Below are 13,528 nucleotides of genomic sequence, written 5' to 3'. Positions count from 1 at the left end.
TGCTCTTTTAATGAAGTACACAAAATTGCCTTAAATTTGCCTTAAAATAATAGGACGGAAAATACCTGGGACTTTTTTTTTGTAAACCCAAGGGATTTTCTACAGGAACTAAAAAATAAAAACCTCAATCTGAGGCCGACTGTGTACTCAGTCTTCAGCAGACTGTCACACATGTGGATGAGTGTGCACACATACTGATGTGTTTCTGCCAGTGGCTGTTTGATGCGAGACAGAAGAAATTCACATGGGAGCCCAGGTGTAAATAATATACGTTTTTCTATTTTGAAAGCTGTGTGTGAAGTCCAGCTGTATGAGCACAAAAGTTGTTTTTAGTACAAAAAAAGTATTAATGGACGTTGTATTCCATGTCTGCTAGCAGTTCCGCCGCAATGGTACCCACCGGCCCTCAGGGTGACAGCTGAAAACTTCTCACAATACTTATTTCATTTATTAGAATGGATGTATTACCACGGGTCAACTGTGAATTCAATATGTTAACCATTTCACCCCCCCCCAAGTGTTGGATTAGATCCACGGCCTCATCTAGTCTCCACATTAACTTTGAGGGGCAATGCCTTAACCTATACTGTATGTTTAAAATTAGAAATAGGCCACATTTCCTTTTAATCCGCTCATTACCATTTATAGTGGCGCCCCCACAGCCCCAATTTTCCTAACTGAAGACGTCCCTTTTTCATCTCCCCCAGAGGAGCAATGGAATTATCCATATTTTTGTGTGAGGACGTTCAACAACTTGTGGATGTATATATATATATTTGATTCACCGCGGCTCTTTACGGCTCATGTACATGCAACCAAGATCTTCCATGCATTTTTTATTGTGCACCGTGCATTCTTTATTCTTAAGAGCAGTCTCTGCGGTCCTAAAATGGTATACATACTACGAGTCAGTCTTAGGAAATACTGTTTCGCCTCAAATCTCACCCGCTGCAACCAGTGACCTAATGCCCTCGGCCTTGTGGACTCATTTTGTGCCTCTGTGGGCTACTGGGAGTGCCCTTTGATGGCCTCATTCTGAAAAGTAGTATCCAGGTGCACAGGGTCCACATATACCTCGTCCCTGACTGTCCCAGACTGGTGATTTTGAACCTCACGTCGCCACTGGATCTGTCGACTGTGTCACATTTAATTTGCAGGTGATACAAATAAAGTGTTACCCTAAGACGGAATCCTCTGGAACACATGGGTGACAGGTGGGACCGGTTAGCTGAAGTAAATGTCAAATGCTGGCTTGAATATGTACATGTGTTCATTAGCATTTCCATAACTACCCTTTGCTGTATTTTTGGAAAAAGTATGAATCTATGTCTTAGGAAGAGTAGAACTATTGTGGAAAAACAGGGTTCAAGGCAAAGGATGACCTTTCTTGGTCCGAGTAATACGTTGTTTGTTCCTCGGGCACGTCAAGCAAAAACAGTGTGACTTCAGATTATAATGATTCTTTGCGGCGGGTCTTCAAATAGAAGACAATCATACTAGCATTCCAGGGGAAACAATGGCGCGATACAGAAAATGGTTGAATTGCCATTTAATGAAATGGTCTACACGCACCTGTCATGAATTCTCATCGCATACGCACCTGTGTGTTCAGAAGATAGAGCCCTTGTTATCCTGAGGGAAGGACGGAATCATCCGGGACCTTCATTGTGCTTTTGTCTTCCCATTATAACGGGAATAATCATTATCAGGGACAAATGTGAGCCTCTCGGCCTTCTTGGGGACATCCATAAAATGCTCCGTGAGCCAGAGCGCAGTCACCTGCAACCGAGTGGTGGTTTTCGTCCTGAATGCAGATGTGCTGTCAGTTCAAAAAAATATTATAAATTAAATTATTTACAATACCATCACGGTCAATCTAGTGTGTGTCAGAAGTTAGCAATCGTTTGATGGTTACACACACACTTAAGTTGTCGTCGACGTTTTGTAGAGGAGAAGAATGTTTGATTAACAGTGAGCCTGAAGGAGGTTTTGAAAGAATGAATTTGAGAGTTCAGCCCAATTCCCGCCTGTCAAATTGCTTTCGACCTTCACCGTTGCTGCTTAATACAGCAAAGTGCAGCTGTAACTCCCTGCAGAGGAATGAAAGGGATTGATATGATACACCGAGGGGCCAAGAAGCCATTTAAACAACTCCTGAGTATCTGTTTGAAGTAGGAAACCATTTTACACCCAATCAAATATCAAATGATGTGGAAACTGAAAGGTGTCAGTGTTTTCTTTCTTTCCTTCTTTGAGGCAATACCATCATACGACCAAATGAAAGAAGTGTATCTACGAGCAAAAGGGATCAACAATATATTCCGCATACAACTAATGTGTTGAAAAGGTTTGTCGTTCTCGGTCTTATTCCTAAATTCTTCTTCACCAAATGTGTTGTGTAATATAATTATTTGAGCAAATAGAATAGTCCCCACCTATCGAATAATTCAGATTTTTCTATTATCACCCAAATGCAGGCTTAGAAGAAGACTCTTCAATTTTGTAATCGGAATAGGATATCAAAGCGCCAGGCATTGAGAAATTTGTTTTGAAGAGGGGGTGTAATTACGGTTAATTGCCCGGTGAGGGTAGCCTGTGGAAGACAGATGGTGATGTTGAAAGAGGCATAAATTGGTAATAAAACAAGTCATTGCCATTGATGGCGGATGGAATAAATGAATGGTTGTATCAACTTGGCCTGCAGATTGTTGTTCTGAGCCATCGGCCTGAAGGCAACAGCTGGAAATTCGGGCTCAGAATATATTTAGGGTCTTTCAGGGATTTTCAGTGCCTCCCTGAGCACCGATTTTCATATACGGCCTCAAGATAGTGATCTTATTTTTTCCCTTTGATCTTCGTGCCTGTGTGAGTGAGATAGGCAAGCTTCGTTTTTATAAACTCAATCACCAGTTTACAGTTAACATCGTAGAGTCTCAGCCTTCTTAAAAAATGCATCCTAAAAGTCTTCAATATGCAACGTGCACTGGCATGTGAGCCAGCTGTCAATGTGGACACTAAAATATGTTTTTTTTTTAATTTATCGGTACATTCTGAATGATTAGTGGCCTCCAGACGATGTGGGGGTCGAACTTCCTCAGTTAAAGGTAAATAATAAAGTAATTTACACTCATCCGTTTACTTTTGGTCAAGTTATAAGTAAGGCTAAACAGAAATAAATATAAAGTAAACGTATAACTCACTGCCTTTCAAGTGTCCAATGATCAAGTGTGTTGCTACTAACTGCATCATCTTCCTATTCTATAAGCAAACCAAGGGTCCCACTGGGGTTTAACTCTTAAGTGTACACACAACACTTAAATAGCCTTTAAGTTTCTGCGTCTTTTTCCGACCACACAGCGCCTGTTTCAACATGTGGCTCACTGCGTCGGCAGGTTTAGATCTGTTGTATCATTCTGTGCTCTACACTCAACACATTAATCAAATCCTGGAAGTGAAAGTTTAAGTTTACAGTTGCTGAAATCACTTAAAACAGGAGCGAGCCGCCTTCCTGCTGAGAGGGGCATAAACCGCACAAACAAGGACGCTGGAAGGTGACGCGGTCTCAAGCATCTACATCGGGGGGAGCGGATCATCTCTTCAGTTGTGACCTGTTTGCGCCGGTTGCTGCTTCAGTATCATTAAGGGCGAGGGAGGCCCTCCATGAATAATGTGCGAATGTACCGTTTTAAATAAATGAGTGCATGTATTTGTGATATACTGCATGCAGGGCAACTAGCACACTGATAAATAAATGACTAACAACTAAGTTAGGCCAGGTCCTTGGTTTAAAAACTGGAGAAGTCCCCCCGGGAGATGCATTTATAGAAATATCTCAGGGGTTGTATATCATGGCTTCATAGTCTTTCCGACCGGATGCTGCAATTAATCACAACAGTGGCGCGAAGGACACGAAATTAACAACATGGTCTGCAACTGCATCAAAATCTGCATACTCTTTTGGAACGCCATTACTCATTGTGTTCTCATGGTTTGGTTATGGAGGCAAAAATAGACCAAATTGAGTTCTTGCAGGGGGGGGGGGGGGGGGGGGGGTCACCTGTCTAAGTGTCAGCGGCTGCCAAATGAAATCCCTAATGATACTCCCCACACGTCTCAAAAGTTCAATGACTTATATTTCTCCCTCCCCGGTGCTGTCCTAAGTCTCGGCCCGCGGATGCACCCAAAACGAGCTCCTGCTCTCTTCACCGCGTCCCTACTTCGTTAGCTCGGGTCTAATCTGTACAACTACAGCTGAGGCGAGGGACGCTGAATCGGACAGCTTCTGTCGTGCACCTGCCACGACCACGGAGAAGCTCCGGAGGCGCGTGTTTGTCTCAGTGCTCACACAATCCGTAACACATGCTCCTTGCATATGAGGCAATGCAAATGATGTCACTTAGTGTGTCACTTTTATTATGCCCGTACACATATGCGACGCTGGGGATGTGTTTGCGGTCTGATGGCATAATATGCAAATGAGAGCGCTGAAGACTGCACACAGTAAGTGGATTTTAGAGGGGAGATAGTCAGGAGCGCACAGCTGATATTTTCTGTCTCTTTACTGGACTGTGAGTGTTTTCCTGACTCTAACCATCAATGAGATGATTGGCATATTCCTGCAGCGTTGCAGTGTTTTTTATTTTCCCTGTCACTTATAGCTGAATAAATAATAACAACGGGTAGAACTAGAATGAATATTACTTATGGCATCGGTAATAGATGTTCATTAGTAGTGTCACAGTGGGATATATATATATGTGAGCCTAAAGATAAATATCAGCTGAATCCGCACTTTGCTGGAGCTTGTTAATGGGTTTTAGCTCGTTGTGGTTGCAACTTCTCAGTTTTGATTCACTCCCATTACTCTTATAGCATTGCTTTTCATGACAGAAGCAGGCTCAGCATAAAAAAATAAAGCAAAAGAGTTGGAAATTAGCTAGAGAAACATAGTGGAAAGATATTTCCAGCGGTGGAGACCAAAAACCGAACAATCTTTTGTATATTAATTTAAAAAGCTCCGTTGTATTAAGATTCATCTGCTGTGGTCTGGAAGTATTGATCGGCTTTTTAGAGCGAGCCTCGAGCGGCCACTTTGTGACGAGATTATCCTTTTCGTTTTGAATCATTCTTACTCAAATAAACGTCCGCTTTGCCAGTCGGTCTTGCCAAGAGCAGTGACACAACAGTGGATCCAAAGCAGTCCAGGAAAGCTCTCTAATATTAGGCACTCGATGACTCGGATTAAGGAGGAATGTGTTTTTTTTTCCGTCGTGCAGCTTTAGTTAGCACTTAAACGGAATAAACAAAACCAAAAGCTTGGTGTTCACATGGTCCGCCGTGCGCCCACTCTTGCCAGCAGTGAAAGAGCGCCCCCTAGAGAAGGACACGAAATCAAAACAGGATGCACACTTCACACAGTGGCACAGTTTGCAAAATGATGCGTGGGGGAGTGTGGTTCAGGAACCGCAGCCGCGCGCACACCCACGGACACGCGAGCACTAGCGCCGTGGCCCCGTGCGCCGGGGCCCTTCGCATCGTACACAGCCCTCCGTCCGGCTCGTAAAGCCGAGGCGTGCTCTCCTCCACCGTCGCCTTTCACACCTCCCGTCTTGCCACTTCCCGTTAGCATTCCCTGTTCAGGGGGCCGTATGAAAGTGAGGGGCGCACACCTGCCACAGCCAAAGTCCCAGCGCCCGTCGCCTCTCAGCAGCTCAGTTCGGGTTGGGGCTCTGGCAGGCTGGATAGCGATTGATGGACTGGGTTCCTGCATCCAGCTTGCAGGCTGGTTATGGAAATGCTGAAATGCCTGCAGGGCAAATGTTTCTCACTCGTTCGTTCTTTCTGTCCCTCTTCCTTTCTCTCGTTCGGTCCCCCCCCATCCCCTGCCCCCCCCCTGACCCAAAAGCTGCACCAGAGGTGGCAGTGTGTCATAAAGTGCCACGACTGTGTTCCTCTCTGTTTTTAGGCAAGTACCTAGAATAGAACAGCGCTCACAGCGTGTAGAGGGGAAAGTAAACCCCAGAGGCCAGCCGGTTCACTGACATCCTGTTTTCAAAGGAGCAATGGTACTTAAGCTAGCTGCCATACACACACACACACACACACACACACACACACACACACACACACACAGGAAAAACACACACACAATTAGGTATCCAAACAAAATGGAAGGAAAGTGTTCACACTCACGTCCAGAAATTGAGCACCGAGGGGCATACGATCACTGACTTAACATGAACATTCACACACACACACACACACACACACACACACACACACACACACACACACCCGTCATGACAAACGGACCCGTTTCATATAAAAAGCTCTGGAAGCATGACCTTTCTGCCGCGTAGTCGCCCATGTGTTTCATTGTTTTATTTGTATTGTTAAATAGCACAGTAACATGCAGAATGGCTCATTTCAAATAATATACTTGGTAAGTGTAAATTGTTTCATTACAATTATTGGTGCATTGTGTTAACATTAACAGATCCAGGACAAACACTGTTCTCCAGCTCAGTGAAAGAAAAATAGACGTTTTTTGGTCTAACAAATGATTTCTGCTTGAATCCATATTGGAGTTTATCCCTTCAGTAACAAAATGTGCAACCACAGAGACGGCCAACGGCTCTGTAATTATTGATTTAAGATTCACTTGTCTCTCAGACATACAACTTACCACCGAGCGGGAAATTTTGTAATTGAAAAATCAACTGTTAGACAAAGGGGGACGTTCTTTAGCGGATTTTCCTGTTACTTATCGGGCAGCATGAATAACAATCTCTCTGCAATAATCAACCTGATAATTGATAGTATATGTCCAATGTTACTGCTGGTTAATTAGTTCAGCAAAAAATGATACTTTCACTTCAGCAGCTTGGTGGGAAACCCGTTCACAGCCGAGCATATTAGTTTGCAGAAAAGGACACATTTGCATGAATTTGATTTGCCAGGAGCGATGTTGGAACCCACTGACAGCCTGGGTGTCAACTGCATCGAAATGCGAATGTGTCGACCACGCTGGTGCGTTGGTGTGTCGCTCGTGTGTAATTTGCAACCGGGTTAGTATGCATAGGAAGGTGTAGCTGCAACAGCATAGTTTTAGATGCAACAGTTGCACCCCATCTTCAGATTGCTTTTGAGAAACCTTCGCCCGTGTCACCACTCCTCCTTTTCCGGTGGAGGTGATCCCACTGTGGGCCCATTTGATGATTAAACATGGGCGGGGGAGGAGAAATTGGCCGGCCACCATGAATATTACCTCATGGGAAAGCAGAGATTATGTGGGGGGAAGCCTATTTTAAAGATGACAAATGGATAAACTCTAAAACTGTAAGAATGGCCCATATCTTTCAGAAACCCCTCGGTGCTCTTCGGATGTTAACCGCTCTTGTCATGTTACATCGCCCCTCGAAAGGTCACCCACAGCAAATTGCCCTTGCAATGGTATGAAAATGGCCAAACCGGCTTCGCCGGGCTGACAAAGCAGCCGCCACCCTCCGGTCATCTTGCCTTTAATGTGACACAGCAGTCGAGAGTTCTGCTGACTGCACGATGTTTAGGACGCTGACTGACGTGAAGACCCTCCCGCTGTATTCGCCACTCAGAGGCTGTGATGCGGGACATTTCCCGTCCTTCCTCTGAGTCATACACATCCGTCCACGCAAGGACATCGGGGGGGAGGGAATGTGGCTAATGAAATCCCCCAGCTTATTGTGCCGCTATACGCGCAGTTGTTGTTGAAGCGTCCTGCGGTACGTGTTATGGCTCTGTTCTATGTGTACGTTTTTGTTTCTCCAATATATCCATGTTGTCTTTGTCCATGATTTGCTAAAATATAGAAGAAAATGCATTTTACTTTCACCAACCCTATTGTCTCTCCTACGCTCTCTCTCTCTCTCTCTGCTGGATGAGAATGAAAAAGGCTGTTTGGCTGTTTGTTTGTTTGTTGTTTCCTTAATGAGCTTTTCCTCTTTTCCGTTGTCACTACAAAATGAAAAAGCATTAGTAGATAAACACTGTGGTTTACCCTGCATCAATCTGGTTTATCACAGGTAAAAAGTTCATTTATTCACACAAAAGATAACCCTGGAGGAGATGCCATCCATTAAATCCGCCTCCAGGACTAATGAGATTTGGGGGCTCTTCTAGTACTTTTTTTCTACTTTTATTCATTGCTTGGTCTACCACCTGACACCCTCTGTCAATAGTTTATTTTTTTATCGCAAAAAAAGGGGTCCATCAGTCCTCTTTACGTCCCCATCAATTCTTCCTTCATCCGTTTTGTCTCACTGGTGGTATTATTTAACACCGAGACACGTTCACAATGGCAGTAAAGACCCAAGGGCGGAGAAGTGCATCGTGGAGGATTAGACGTTGTAACTGATGGCCTCCTGCATGTTGCATGCACTAAAATGCCCTCTATGTGCCACAGTAAATTACGTAAAAATATAACAGCTACTAAAAAAGATTCTCAAATTTCCAAATAACGAATATGGTTATTTTTTTTGCAGTATAATTCCCCAACCAGGTTAGAGGTGATAAAATCCCCAACGGCTTTGCAGACACACTCGAACGGTTACACAGGGGCACATGCATATATTAAAATGCTCACTCTCTCTCTCTCTCTCTCTCTCTGGCAGACACACACAAACACACGCACGCACGCACACACACACACACTCCCGAAGCTCCATGTGAGGAATTGGCCCACTAGTGGCACTCTGGACAGAAGGGTAGGATTCACAGCTGCAGCCTGTTGGACTTGTGGTGGCATCAGACAATAAATAAGCGTGTGCTGTCGGCTGCTTCCAAGTCACACGGGACGGGGGAAACAATGCGGAGTGGTAACATTGAAATGATCAACAATACAGCACTCGTACTGCTTATAGAATGGCATTAACCAGTAGATTAAGTTTCCATTTTTCAAGGTAGATATTTTGTCCACCACAGACTGGTTCAATTAAAATGTGGTGTTTTAACACAGCGCTTCAGGCTCTGGACATTAATTACTCCTCTTGTGCATTTTATTTGTGCAGAAATCAATGCCACTCCCCCAACTTTGGTGTTTGTTAATGGAAACAAGGGCGCTGGGTTTGGTAAAGTGAGCTCCTTATTTGCACTCCCATTCCAAAGACACGAGAGAAGCCTTTATGCTATAGTTGTACCACGTTTTAATGAAAAACACACATTTGCTTTCTCTTTTACCCCCAGCACGCACTCCCCTGCGCCCCTCCTTCAATGGCCCCCATCCCTTCAGAAACCATTGCAGACCCTCGTGGAATGCTTGTTCGTAATAGAGGGAGGAACCCTGGGAGCAATCGCATGAAAACATACACAATTCTATGAATAGCATCCGTCCTGCAGCTATTCTCATACATCATACGGCTTCAACAGCCTGCGCATCACATGGCCTCCAACCCCTGTTCAAAACTGACCTGACCTGAGAGGCGGAGGGGAAACTGCATGAAAGGGGCTCAATGAGATTTGGTTTTGTGTGTGTGCGTGTGTGTGTGTGTGTGTGTGTGTGTATGCTATTGTGGCTACGAGTATGGCAAACTCAATCTATGACGACTCAACTCTCCTGTCTTCTCTTATAAAGAAGTGAAGGTTAAATGACGAAGAGGCATTCAAACTCATCTGCTCTCTCTCTCTCTCTTTATACCACACACACACACTCTTTTAAGATACTTGGGGATGCGAAACGCACTCCCTCTGGCAAATACATGCACGGACACACACTTACTACAACGCTTGCACGGAGTATGCCTTTGTGTTGGTCCCTATGCCGCATGGTTTGCATTTTTAAAGACACACTTAATATCAACTCATTTTTCACCGAAATAGCTCAAGATAGCCTCTTTAATAGCTGGAAGATACAAAAAAAGGGAGAAAAAAACAGTCTCTTGTTTTTATTTTTAGGAGCCATTAACAATTAAAATTCCATTCACTCTCCTTGTGCTCTATTTTAAGAACAGCAGCCCTTTCAGGCCGCCTGTGGATGCTCTCTGGTGGCTCGGTTGGGTTTCATTGACGCCTTGGCTACAAATGCCAAACTCCGTTGCTATAGTGACGCCTACTGGATAAAAGAGGAACTTCATTCTGGGTGATTGGGTTCAGTGGGTGTGCCACTCTCACAGCATTGAAGGTGGGAAACAATACAACCATTGTGAGCTGTGATCACTGTCAATTAAGCTAATTAAACGCTTTCCATTGAACACCTGACTTGGTTGAACAAATATGTGGAGAGCTCAATTTAACAAACGACAACAAACAAATGTGTGACTGTGAGTCTTTTGTCACAACTCTCCAGCTCCCATCTTCTTTAGATGGTTACAAAAGCACTTTGTAACTTTGTTTTGAAAGGTGCTATATAAATTAAAGTTATTATTATATTATTCTCCTTTGCATTCAGCAGAGACAGTGCACATATGCTGTGTATTCATTAGATTATCCACATATTTGCAAGCTACCATTGTAATTGCTTTTCACAGTGCTCTTTGGCAAAGGGACTGACAGCCTTCTTTTATATAATTATTACTTTTACACTCTAAAATTATCCCCCAAATGTCAGGGCTCTGACTGATGTTGGTTTTCCTATTTATTTGATGTGTCACAGGATGGAAATACATCGAAATGTTCACTGCAAAGGAAAAAAAATGCTTTCAAACTCCAAGCTGAAAAAAACTGAAAACATCGATCCAATTGAGAATAAGTCTCCTTCCCTATTGTATCTGTGTATAGTGACCTTTGTAAAATGTCATCACGTATGTTATCAAACCATCGCTGAAACACATTTTGGTCCTATCATTTTTTACTGCATTGATTAGTCATTTTATCTCCACGAGTGATTCCACAAACAGCAGTGTTACTACTGTCCTCTCTCAGAATAGTATGGTGGCCCTGAGGGTCAAAGCACGATGACATTTGACAAAAACACAACAACATTTTAAGCAACACAACCCCATTTCAGCAACAACGGGACCCTCGGTTCCAACATTTAGACTAACCCAAACCCCTTTTCCACATCCACTCCAAGTTTTATTTTAAAAAAAACGTTCTTTTAAAAGCAATTTAATGTCGAATTTACTATCGGCTTCTTAGCGTCCTCCATAAGGCCATGACGGATTGGATGAGAGGCCTCAGTGTTTTCTGATTGGCGAGCAGCACATCTCCATTAACGGCTCATTCATGACGTCAATGCGACTGTGTAAAGGGATATAAATGGCCATTTAACAAGTACTTTCAGAGGCTCCTTTGAGGTTTGATTTTACCATAGCGAAGAGATGAATCTCTGCGTGACTGTGACAGAGAAGCGTTTAATACGCTGTTAAAGTGTAGAGCCTTCTTGCTTATAAGCCTCATTAGGGTGTCTGTCAATGTCCTCTGTGCAAACACGGTTGATTAAGTCATTTATTTACACTTCGGCTCATAAACAAGCCGAAAGATGCCCTCTAACTAATCGTAAAACGAGAAAATCATCTGTGTGTGTTGTATCTATATTTTGGGCTCCAATCAAACTATCTTCTTTCTCATGGTATGTTCACGCCAAAAGCAACAAAGGTGGCAAACGGCCAAGTTCTGACACGAGTTATGACGTTCACAAAGTAATTACGCTGTCAAACAGCACTGGAAACCTGCCAACTCATGATAAAGCTTTTTCATGTGCTGCTTGGACCAAACGGGGACTGGGGGAGAAAAGGAGGGGACCGACACAGTTCTGACTGGTTGATGCTCGGCGGGTCCCGGAGGTGCTGAATAAAGTTAAGGCTCAACGGAGAATAGGAATGTGATGGATGTGACTGTTGAACGTTGGGTTATTCCCATTGAAACGGTTCACTTTGAACAAACCTGTATTGTCAAAACAAAGGAACACCGTCATGCATGACCCAATCCATAATTACTCTCGGGATGGTGCATGTGTCATGAAAGGTGTCTATGACTCACGTTCATCCCTCATTTCTCAGAGAGTGCAAGCCATTGAGTTTGCTGATTCTAAAATGACAGATGTCACAAAAGGCATGAAACCCAATAGGGAGAAACTGATTATCTGAAGCGTTTGTTGTGTTTCTGCTGGTGTGTGTGTGTACGTTTGTGTCCGTGAGAAATCAGTGAAACAGAAACAGGGCATTGAGTGTGAGTGTTTAGAGAGACCTCTTCGAAGATCGGGCCGTGTACCCCCATCTGCTGCTGCTGTGGCTCTCAAGGGATGGCACACACACACACACACACACACACACACACACACACAATCTATCAACAGAGTTAGTCTGTTAGTCTTGTCCTGGTCTGTGCGGGGAAACCCAAAGGGGTTTTTGATGGAGGGGGAGGGGGGGTGGGGGCTGGTGAATTGCCCAAGGCTGCAATCGTAAAATTTGTACAAATTTGGACGCTAATAAAATGTCCCGCGGGGGAATTCCCAGGATTACAACAGCAAAGGGTGAAGTGAAAACAGAGACACCCAGTGAAAAACAAAGAGTATTATTGTAAAAACAAGATTATACAATAACTGAAATATACTGTTACATAAAGAATGATTTATATAGAGAGACTGAACGGTTATAGCACTGCTAGATGATAAAATACTGTAAAATAAAGATTTGTATTTTGCTCTTAATTTACTGGTGAACTGAACGCTGTGACTGTAACTGAGCTGTAACGAGGGTGAAGGGCTTCATGTGTTCATATGTAGAGAACCTGAATTTAAAGACTCCTCCTACCAAAGGCGAAGTGGAGTGAGTCCTGTAACTAAAGCCATAGCTCTTGGACCCACAATTTGAGGAGTAACAGCACCTTCTCTCTTAATTAATCTCTAAATGTCATTATTTTGTAGGAACGAAAGGACACACAAAAATATACCTTTTTGATCTATTACAGCTCTGTTATTGTGGGTATCATGTGTTGAGGAAAAACGAATCAACCGAAACCGTGAAATACAGACTGCTCAGCCAAGCGCATGTAACAATATATTTTTAATATTCTCAATTTTGGCCAAAAAGCAGACTTGCTCAGGCATAATCTCTGGGCTTACGGTGATGTTTGTTTGAATAAATATGGTGACTGTATTGCAGCTAGATCAAAGCTGTCAGCAGTAATACTAAATAATGAATACTAATCCATTGTGAGATACTAACTATTAGGAGAAAATGAGCTGAACTATATGGAAATATATACAAAGTTTATTAACAGTAAAAGTCCTTTTTGTTTTTACCTCAAAGGGCCTGCATTGGCGTTTAAAATAATATTGTCCCTTCTCTGCAATGACCCGGCTCCTCTTTCATAGCTGAAAAGCGTCTGTTATCGCACGGAAAACTAAACACATTTCAACCCTCACGTCACGTCACAGAGCGACATGTGGACGCGGTGGGGTTCGTCCCGTGGTGCCATCTCACAAACGGCCAGCAGAGGAGGTAGGAGACGAGCACATGACATGACACACAGTCACATGTTTGTGTTTATGTAACATGGAAAGCCACAAAGATGCCCCATCATTGGCAATGACAAAAATCATTTTACCCAACTC

The sequence above is a fragment of the Pungitius pungitius genome, chromosome 16, assembly GCF_949316345.1.
Source record: "Pungitius pungitius chromosome 16, fPunPun2.1, whole genome shotgun sequence".
Lineage (NCBI taxonomy): Eukaryota > Metazoa > Chordata > Actinopteri > Perciformes > Gasterosteidae > Pungitius > Pungitius pungitius.
The sequence above is the reverse complement of the archived record's forward strand: the minus strand, read 5'-3'. Positions refer to the sequence as shown.